The sequence below is a fragment of the Lemur catta genome, chromosome 1 (genome assembly GCF_020740605.2).
Source record: "Lemur catta isolate mLemCat1 chromosome 1, mLemCat1.pri, whole genome shotgun sequence".
Taxonomy (NCBI): Eukaryota; Metazoa; Chordata; class Mammalia; order Primates; family Lemuridae; genus Lemur; species Lemur catta.
This window is the reverse complement of record NC_059128.1, coordinates 232833286-232842726: the sequence shown is the minus strand read 5'-3', so window position 1 is coordinate 232842726 and position 9441 is coordinate 232833286.

Here is a 9441-nt window from a genome sequence, read left to right as displayed (position 1 = left end):
ATGCCTTTTATTCCATTAAGAGAAACATTATCCATCTTGAATATCCTTCAAAGCAAAGTAAGTGTTTTAATGAAATGCTACAGACAGGGCATATGCTCATGGTCTATTTGCCAAATGACAACTATAACAGAGTTATTAACAACGTTTGAGAGAAGAGCACAAAATGATATATTAATACATCAGATTTAAACCTGGGTGAAATAAATACCAAGGCCACAACTTGGCATATGGAACTTTCTCATGTGCAGTAAAAATCCTGAATGGACACTGAAAATGGTAACAAATTAAGTTATTAAAATACTTTGCCAGCTCAGAAATGGTTACATCAATAAGATAATAGTTATTTTTTTAGTAATAAACTAAAAATCATGTTAATGAAAAGAAATTTTGCCAAGCCCTAATGTTTTTTGACTTTTAAAAATTAATATTAAATATTTTCAATCATTTTCCTTTGTAAGAATCTGAATCAAGTTTTCCCAGTTGTTAGGAAAAGGGCTTAATATACACACCACTTTCACATGTTTAGGCCTTGAGTGTGTGTGTTCTATGTGAAATGTGGGTCAGTCCATTCAGAAGCTACAGCTTGACTGCACATTGCTGGCTTCTCACACAGACCACAGTTAGCTAATCACTCCATTTATGTGATGAGTATAGACAGCTAAACTGAATAAAACCCACTTAAGGGATTGAATTATCTAGTTCAGCTGTCTGCATTGATCAGATTTACTGTATTATCATAAAATAGTCATTTCAATTTGTGCCAGCTCCACATACCATGTATATTTGCTTGTTCATAAAGAATTATAGAATAGTTGTGATAGAGAAGGGGCCTTAGAGATTAATACCTTATTTTCAGATGAAGAAACTGAGGACTCAAGATTTTCCCAGTTCAATCAACTCCATTAAACCAGGAGAAAAACACTTTCTGGAATTTGAATCACCTCAATTAGTTTTCCAGGACTAATTGAGGGAACTCAATTAGTTTTCCAGTTTTCTTTTACCGTATACCATCTACGCCATACAGTAAAATAGCATATCAGGCCGCTTGGCTGGAGTGATTTTAGGCTAGAGTTCTCTGAACAGGATGGCATAAATGGTTGAAAATATTGACCCTTTAGACCCTAGCATGCCTGAGCAGGATCTGAGGCAGCCTGAACTCTTGGGCTAGTCACCTCAATCCTTGAACAAATATGACTATCTGTCCAGGTGTGCCAGGTAAATACTATCATCTTTTGTTAGTGCAAGGATTTGAAAGAACTTGATCTTTATTAGCTTAGGCACTTAAATATAACCTATCTATACCTCAGATACCTCCTCTATAAAGTTAGAGGGATTGTTCTGTATTACTTGTATAGATACTTACTAAACAATTCTTTCATTTATCACATTATGCTAGATTCTTGGGGAGGATACAGTTATGAGTAGGGCACAGGGCACTGTATTAGCCAGAATAAGCAAGGCTATGCTGTGATAACAAATAAATACCAATATTTCAGTGGCTTAATCCAACTCAAGCAAGTTCAGTGCAAGTCAAGCACTCTGTCTTACTGCTGTGCCATCTGGAACATATGGTCTCCCAGATCATGACCACAGGAACAAAGAAAAATGAGGGAGACATATAAACTCTTTAATTACTTGACACAGAAATGATGCACATTAATTCTGCTCATTTCATTGGCCAAAATTGATTACATATCCCTATCTTAACTGTTAAGGTGCTAGAAAATGTAAGAAATCACATAGATATTTGGTGACCACTAATAGCCTCTGCTTTATTCATTCAGGGAAAAAAAATGTGTGTGTGTGTGTGTATAAACTTTTACACAAATCTTGTTCTAAGATTCTGTGTTTCTGTTTTTCCTTATGTAGCTGTAAGCAAGCATAATATTTGTTCACCCATTGAATCTTGCCTTAGTACCCTCAAAATATATGATAATTGGGTGGCGATTCCTAACATAAGACACAGTACTTTTTACTCTGATGAAATATAATATGACTAAGAGTATTTGACATCGATATAGCTCCTTGAATTTTTAAAATTCTTCCACATATATAAAAATACAGTTGACCTTTAAACAACACAGGTATGAACTGCATGGGTCCACTTATATGTGGATTTTCTTCTGCCTCTGCCACTTCTGAGACAACAAGACCAACCCCTCCTCTTCCTCCTCCTCCTCAGCCTACTCAGTGTGAAGATGAAAAGGATGAAGACCTTTATGATGATCCATTTTCACTTAATAAATAGTAAATATATTTTCTTTTCCTTATGATTTTCTTAATGACATTTTCTTTTATCTGTCTTACTTTATTGCAAGAGTACAGTATATAATACGTATAACATAAAATATGTGTTAATTGACTATTTATGTTATCAATAAGGCTTCCAGAAAACAGTAGGGAATTAGTAGTTAAGTTTTGGGGGAGTTGAAAGTTATACATGGATTTTTAACTATGTAGGGGGGTCAGCACACCTCACCCCCATGTTGTCTAAGGGACAAATGTAGTAACACCATCTTAGTCTATAACAAAATACCCCGAACTGGGTAGCTTACGAACAACAGACATTTATTTCTCACAGTTCTGGAGGCTGAAAAGTCCAAGATAAAAGTAGATTTGATGTCTTGTAAAGGCCTGTTTCCTGCTTCATAAATGTTCCTTTCCTCACATAGTAGACAGAACAAGACAGCTCTCTAAGACCTTCTTTTAGAAGGGCACTAATCCCATTGATGAAAGTAGAGCCCTCACGACTTAAGCACCTCCCAAAAGGCCCTACCTTCTAATACCATCACCTTGAGCAATAGGATTTCAACATATGTACATGGAGTAGGGGGATACAAACATGTTTGTTGTAAGAATTCAAGTTTAAAACAAGTTTAAAATGCTTTGCACAGAACCTATCACATGGAAGAGCTAAAAAAAATGTTAGTTGTTATCATGTCACCAGCAGTGTCATTGTTGCTTTGTTGTTTGGTCTCATTTCATTCCCTACAATCCATATTTAGCCTCACTGAGGGAAGTTAGGTTTAAAAGTTTAAGCCATTGACTCACAACACACACAGTTTAAAGTACAAGAAGCACACAAGCAGGGTTGCCAATGTACTCTGACACCAAGGTCAGTCATCTTTGCCCTTTTTAACAGGAAGAAGTAAAACAATTCTTTTCTTGGAATTCAAGTTTACCATTAATTTCTGAACAATCTTCTAGTTGCATAAGGTAGTGAGTTAACTAGGAGATAATTTGAGCCTTTTTCCTATTCTAAGACTTTAGCAACACCCAATTATCTTACAATACTATAACTTACGGCACAAAAATTGAAATAACTTTTAAAAAGAAGAAAGGTAATTGTGACTTGGAAAATCACAATTCTTATAATATGCCTGCCTAAATTGATGACTATAAAAGTCTCTCTCAATCCTAAAATTTGGTTATTCTTCACTAACCAAGTGTACCAAAGAATTTTCTCTTTACTTGTTGCATTGTGTGTGTAACTCCCACACTTAATGGTAATATAAGATTTTGCTTAAGCTCAGGTAATAAAAGATATTTCTTATTTTTTTAATGGGACATACTACACAGAACTCAACTCTTCCAGTCTCTTGCAACTGTCCAGGATTATTAATTTCTTTATCTTCTATATAACAAGTTAAACTTTAAAAATTATCGAAGATTTTTCACCTTGTAGTGTTGATCAGTGCTTCTAGTCTAGCCATTTCTAGTATAATATTCACTAACAGTCTAACATCATTTTATACATTTGGAAACAAATTTAGCCCAATAAGAGGTTAGTATTTACTTATTTTCTTCTTTATTTAAGAATGGCTTGGTATGTCTTCAGGATCAACATATTAGAAGATCAGAGAGTAGCAATGTCCTCCTCACCATCCTCCAACCAGAATTGTCCAAGACAGTTGTGTTAGTAAGAGTTCTCCAGAAAGAAAGAACCAACAGGATGTGTGTGTATCTATGTATATATATATATATAAACATATAAGAGGAAATTTATTAAGATAATTGTGTCACACAATTATGGAGACCAAGAAACACCATGATACGCTGTCTACAAGCTGGAGAATCGGGAAAGCCAGTGGCGGAATTCAGTCTGAGTCCAAAGGCCTCAGAACCGGAGCTCCAATGTCTAAGTGCTGGAGAAGATGGATGTTCCAGCTCAAGAAGAGAAAACGAGAGAATCTGCTCTTCCCCTGCCTTTTTGTGCTATTTGGGCCCTCCATGGATTACATGATGCCTGCCCACATTGGTGAGGACAGATCTCCTTTATTCAGGCTGCTGATTTAAATGCCAGTATCTCCATGAAACACCCTCATAGACACACCTAGACATAATGATTTACCATTATTTCAGGAACATCCTGGGATGGTATAGAAAAGCTACCTTCCACACTGAGATACTCCCATGAGACCAAAGAGTGACTTGGACAAGTCTAGCTTAGCAAGTTAAATGAGTTTCTCAGAGGTTACTTACACAGGATGTTTACTCCTGAGAGGCACGGGACTTCTCTGGGGAGTAAAATTTGTGATGCCTGCCCATTGTGGCACCTTAAATTTCTCCTGGTGAATGACGTGGAGTCTTTCCCAAAATCATTGCATGTACACAGGCTAAACACGTTAAGCATGTGCAATATATCGGCCGTATGTTTTTATGTGACTCATGTATGTTAATGATATTATAATTTTTCTCTAGGCAGGGATTTTAGTGGTAAAATGAGATAAAAAGTACTATAAGACAGCGAAAGCGGTTACAAGCAGTCTCAACTGGTTTACAAGGACAGGTTTACAAGTGCCCTCAGGGACTTGCTGTTTTTCTTGGTATTTTTTCTTGTTTATCTTAAGCCATTTTTTTTTTTTTTTTATCAACCCTTAGGTGTCAACTTGCCTAGTCAAGTTGACACAGAAAATTAACAATCACAACAGGTAAAGACAAGAATCAAATTAATTTTTCATAACTTTCTATGTGAATAGTCAATCTTAACAGCTATTTCCTTAGTTCAATCAGTCCAAAACATTGAATGTTCTATTTATTCACAGGTGCTCCTAATATATATGAAGATTTTGAAGAGTGTAGAGGGGCCAATTTGTACATTTATTACTTCCTATCTCTCCTATAATACAAAGGAAAATGCTTACAGTGATCTATCCTATTCAACCATTAATTACATCAGTGACTAAGATGAATATGTAGAAGGTAGGCAAATACAAGTTCCAGAAAGCTAGATTTTATGATGAAAGGGAGAATCAGATTCAGAAGGATTTCAACAGGTTGAAATAGCATGTAAACACCAGCAGGGAGAAATGTAAGAGATGTCCATTTATTGATTTATTCATCTAGCAAATATTTATGGAGCATACCTATATATTGTAGTCCAGGAATGGGGAAATACAAATAAGACATGCTTCCAAACTCAAGAGTGACAGTCATGAACCTACACCACACCTCCTTACTTTATAGATAAAGAATAGTAGAACTAGAAAGCTTAAGTGATTTGTCCAAGGTAAGACAGCAAGTCATTTAAAGAGCCTAGAGCAGAGCTAAAGTCCAGGGAAATCAAGGGAAATAACTATTGCTAAGGTAAGAATATACAGGTATAAAAGAAGTATTTTAAAAGGTAATAATTTACAAGAAATGGTCTCCTCCATCTAATTTGCTTTCCTTTTTATACATGTAACATGAGATGTGGTTTAGGGCTATGCTCTGCCACACACAGGAAAATGGCCAAAGCAACACTGGCATAAAATTTCTGGAGCAGTATTCCTTGGGAGGAAATGCATGAAGCCAGAATGAGTAGAGGGTCTCCAGGTCTTTTCTTGCCCATTTTTTTTTTCGGGGACAATGTGTGGAACCCTTGACTGTGGAAGTTTAAGTTCATGATTATGTTACGGACATGTCAGCCCTTCCTTGGTGTAATCAGGAGCCAGGTTACAATAGTGCCTAATAACAGAGGGTCCTCCGGTCATTGGACGTGACAGGAAGCAATGCCTCCTGTCATGGTGAGCCTTTTCTCACCCCCCATGTTGAGACACACTTTCCAACTAGATACCTCCAGGGGTATTAAAATCAATGGCCCTTCCTACTCTGCCTTAGGTAAACATGAACTCCCCTGGCAGTACTTACTCATCCATTCCTAACTGTCTTCTGGTGTCAGCCATAGGGATGCTGTGACTAGCTACACAATCCTTATGGACTAAGGATAGGTTATGATGCTTAGAGACTATTTCTTAGTCTGGGGGAAGGGAGGAGAACTGAGAAGTAAATTTTAACTTGACTAATCCTCTGAAAGCTAGTCTCACATGAAAAGAGTTTATCTCTTGTAAAACTCCGTGGAAACTGGCTACAGCCCAGTGATTAAGGCAATCAATCACGGTCAACTGCAATGCTTGGACCCCAGGCCCTTGAACATGACAGGGGAAGGACCCCACCTGAAACACATGAAGTTGGCAGGATAAGGCTGTAGCCAATGTGCTGTTGGGTTATATAGTTTTTGTACCTCAGCCTCTGATCACACCAAAGAAGGATTTGGCACTCCATTAATTACTCAGCTTAAAAGTCCACCACCTAAGAGACAGAGGTCTTTCTCTTAGAGTCTAATGAAGAACTCTGATGGAGTATTGTGTACTCCCCTAAAAAGAATGAATGTGAAAGTTGTAGCAGACGTGCCCATACATGTTACTGATCCAATACCAGTGAATTTTCCAGAATGCTACACTGGTAGGCCTTGTGTTAATGCTGTTTTGTAATTCATCTTCATTTGCACAACAGGGATGTTACAATTTATCATCAAAACAAGAATATTATTAAGGGTGAAAGAAAACATTACTACTATTTACATACACCTAGACAAGGTGACTGTCCCTGGAAATCCAGGACATATGGTCGTCCTAGATACATTGCCTTTCAGAAGAGAAAAATCAAGCCTGGAATTCTAGAAATTATGTATGAGTACACTGAAGCTATTCAGCTTGAAAGAAGCCTGATAGTATGAAGATGTGTGTGTGTGTGTGTATTTGTGTGCCTTGAAGGCCAAAGAAGGGCAACATAAACTTGCTCAAAGGGCCATCACGTGGCAAAGTGAAAAGTTTTATTCTATCCTGTGCCAAAAGGCAGAATTATATCAAGAAGCAGATTCAGGCTCAAAACTAGAAAGAGCTTTTCATTAGAACTGGCCAACAACAGAAGACATTGCCTTGCCAGAGTGCTCTCCTCACACCTGGAACGTCTTCAAGTTGATGAAGATTAGATAACTTTTATGGATACAGTGGGACATTTTCTATAGTAAATGAGGAATCGTAGACAGCACTTCCAAGTCTCCTTGAGGATCATAATTTACAAATAGCTATTACTATGAATAATATGATAACTTGCTGGTTTTGTACTACCAAGAATACCATGCATTAATAAATAGTCTACACTCAAGGCAAGGCAGATAGAGATAATCTAAAGCAGGAAAGAAAAAGTAGAAATTTCAGAGTGTGACTGGTCACACAGGACAGGCCATGGAAGATAATACAATTCCATGTGTGATTTACATGCATGGAGGAAAATCATAGCAATACATCATTATCGAGGATGTAATTAACGTGTATTACCTCAGAAATGTGGAGGTTCAGAATTCCATTCAAAATGTGGAATTAAAAAGATTTAAACACTGATTGAAAAATGATGAAATTTTATTAACTCTTGAATCCTTTGGCTAACCTGACATATTTCTTTATAATATTAATTCTTCTGAAATGACATTGAACTTTGGCTAAATTTTGAAGGTGGAAAAATTTGTCTTCAAATAAACGTCACATCCTTATTCTGTGTTTTCTTTCTTGAGGCAACACTTTCTTATTGTATAACTTCCTAATGCTTCTTGCTTCACCGCTTTCTTGCCATTTACTCTCATCTCAGGAAAAGGTAGAATCAAATCAGGTTCCCTACAATTAAAATGACAAAAAAAGGTCATATGCTACAATCTGCCAATGATTTTGTATTTTAAAAGCATTTTTGATACCTTAATACCAGAGTGATAAAATTAAACAATGGAATTCCAAGAATCAGTATTTTTAACTCAGAGTTATTTGGAGGAGAATTCTTGGGTTCTCAATCTATGCTACGTAGGAAGCTACCAATTCTTCATACTAATTAATGCTGTCCTATATTTTTCTACCCCAGCAACACCAAAGAAAAATGTTTTATAGTCTTCATCTTTTAATAATAATAGCTGGATGTCATTTATTCAAGACTCTGTGTGCTAAGCATTGTATTAATCACTGGATATATATTATCTCATCCCATAATCCTCACAATCATATAAAGTACATATTTAATATTTTTGTCACAGAGCTAAAGAAATGCAGGTGCAAAAAGATTGAGAAATTTGTATAAAATCATATAAGCAAGTAGTGTAGCAGGAACTTATTGCTAGATCTGTCAAATTTCCCAGCCTAGGCTTTCACCTGGAGGTTCTAGTCCACATTAGCATGCCAAAACTAACTCCACAAATATTTCAAATGTGCATAATGAGAAAATGCATAGAAATGAGAGAGTGACCCTTCTTTGTAACTTGTCCAATGTCTCATATTTTCCTTTCTTCCACTGATGCTTGTGCCTGTGGCAAATTTAATCAAAACTCACTCAGACATTTCAGGACCAATTAGAGACTATTAAGCTCATCTCAGGCTTCAATATCTGCCCCTCCAAACACATATTTTTCTGAGATACATGAGTTTAACATCTCATTCTTCTTTTTGATTAAATTCTTTTAGGTAAAAGTGAATTCTTCCTTCTGGAAATTGAAACTTATGATTTTCTTCTTTCCCCTGATTCCCTTTAAACAGAAGTTTGTGTGATTTAACAGAAGAACAGAATCAATTATCTCCGTATTAACCCAGAGGGGAGGTAGTAGGATGAAAAAGTAAAGGAAAAATTGCTGCCTCTTTTCCTCTCCCCTCCCCCTACCAAACTGATCTTACTGATCTGTATCAGACATTTAACCAAATTGTATGGTCAGCTGGACACTAAATGGTCCTCCACTTTATTGCCTGCTAATGAGGAGAAATTGGGGAGATGGTTTCAGATTGAACACCAGGAATGAGGTTCAAAGACAGCTGCCCATGGAGGAACAGGGAGACTTCCTGGTCAATCTCACACTTAGCCTTAGGTCCGCCATATTGTAACAACTAGTGATAGATTCATCTTGAGTCACCTTTCAGACAAGTTACAGAGAGGCACACACACTGAGTGTGAAAGGAGGGAAATCTGTAACCACTATGGGGAGAAAGCAAGGAAATCATTGGAACTTAGGCTGGTTCAATTGGGAGATGGGTGGTGGAATGAGTGGGTATGCACAATGCTTGCCAAGAAAGGATTCGACCGCTGGGGTTGCAGGTGGCTCAGCCCCTCCTATAGTAGCAGGGCAATGTTAGATCCATTCAAAGGCAA